Genomic DNA, 2,068 nt, shown 5'->3' with positions numbered 1-2,068 from the left:
AAGTGTATTTTTTGAGAGTGAGAAAATTTAGTTGAAACTGGCTTCAATCTAAATATAATTGCCACAACTATCAGCGACATCACGTACGCAAACCTACAAACTCAGCAGAGTCCGCGTTTGCGAACAAAACTGTATATATTTTGTCATCCCATCTTGCGTGGGATAAAATTGGTTAAATTGTGGACAAGAGTGACGAGAAAAACTGCGGATTATGGTTACAAAATTCCGTCACTGATCTCGAAAAATCACGTTTTTGTGTCACAAATATCCGCAATTTGTAAGCTTTTGAATCGTCATCAATGTCCGCAATTTTGAGCATTATTATTCTATGCTGAACTCTAAATATATTTTTATGCAGCGCTCTGAACTCGATTTGTGGCCATTGCTTACTTTATTATTTACAAAATCAATAACACAAGTTTGAAAGCTTTGTCCTCAATTTTTTTCATTTAGATCAAAGCGTACAAAAAAAGCTGCAATTAAAACGTGGCTAATATTAATTTATCTTTAGATCATTTTACAGTTATTTGGAATCAGTGGCGATCATTTACAAGACGTCAAACACTAATTGAAGCATCAAAAACAAGACTTGTAATTAGCGTCAGATTAATTTAATACCAAACACTCAGTGCTCTTTTTCTTTTTAGATGAAAGTAGCCTTTTGATTAATTTCATAACAAAATACTCAATGCTGGTTTTCTTATAGATAAAATTATTGATTAGTGGAAAGTGGTTACCATAGCTGATATAAAGGACTTAATTTTGCGGAAAATAGTGACCAAAACCTGACCGCATTTCTCGCGTGTCATCAAATTCCGCAATTGCGGACATCTGTGACGATTTCCTTCAATATCGAGCAATTTTGAACGAGTTCTCTAACTGCGACTGTTGTCCGTGAAAACCTATAAAGATATAGTTTAAAACAAGGGAGAGCGAACAAGATTGACTTCAACAAGCAAATTTGCTGGCTCAAAATGTAGGATTGGCGACGTAATGGACGTATTGTCATTCTAGTCCACAACCCCTATCACATTTGGCCACTCCGTCACTGTTGTCCATGGGTACCAACCGCGACCATTAACAGCATGACAATTAAACGGATACGAAATAAACCTAATTGCTGATAACATACAGAAACTTCCCTCTCGATACTATTAGTAGATTGTGTACTCAATTATCATTTTTGCAACTATATATATCGCAGCTTTCAAGAATGATTCAGCTTCCGAATTGGGTCAAATGAACGCCAATGACGTAGTATGAGAATTTGTGACGAAGTATTGTCGTCACTGTTGCCCACGTAAGGCCAAAACACACTCAAAATTTTTATTGCAAACTTGCTGCGTAAAAAATTGTATTTAAAAAGCGAATCAAATTTTTCTGCAGCTCTCAAGACAAATTCTGAGCCCCGATACCTTTACGTTGGAAAAAATTTAACAACGCGTAATTAGACAGAAATATTGGTGTATTAGTCGTAATTAGATTCTTGAACATAAGATTTCTGCCAATTGTCAAAATATATAATTTAGAATTCTGAATTCAGGATTGGTGGGATTATCCTATTTTGCACCAAATGTTAAATGTAGATAAAAACTATTAAACTGCTAGAACTATTTGGGTTCGAATGATCTATTTTATAACTGTTCGGCTTATCTATCTTCAACTTGAAAATAATTTTTATTAACTCAAAACTCTAACTGTAGTCGGGATGATTTTTGTTATTGGGGCTTTCAGTGAGATCTCCTTGATAATTTTCCTATGAAGCAGTGGCATCCCAATAATGAGTTGTCCCTGATCCAGAAACCAACTAAGATTTGACATCAATAGATTTTTCTTTACATTATCAATCAGAGACCAATTGACAATGTACCTTAGATTTAGCACCGATGGACTTCCTGATGAACTATCTATGATCCCTTGGTGGGATTCATTTTGACCTGGGTCTTTGTAGTTTTTAAAACCACCAAACATCCAACTCAGCTAAACCAGACAGCTAATCAAAGTGGCCTTGCAGCTTTCTTACATGTTCCATACATTGAATTACTCGTTTGTACAGCACAAAATTGGT

This window comes from Convolutriloba macropyga, chromosome 6 (assembly GCF_964194025.1).
Source record: "Convolutriloba macropyga chromosome 6, txConMacr16.3, whole genome shotgun sequence".
Taxonomy (NCBI): domain Eukaryota; kingdom Metazoa; phylum Xenacoelomorpha; order Acoela; family Convolutidae; genus Convolutriloba; species Convolutriloba macropyga.
The sequence above is the reverse complement of the archived record's forward strand: the minus strand, read 5'-3'. Positions refer to the sequence as shown.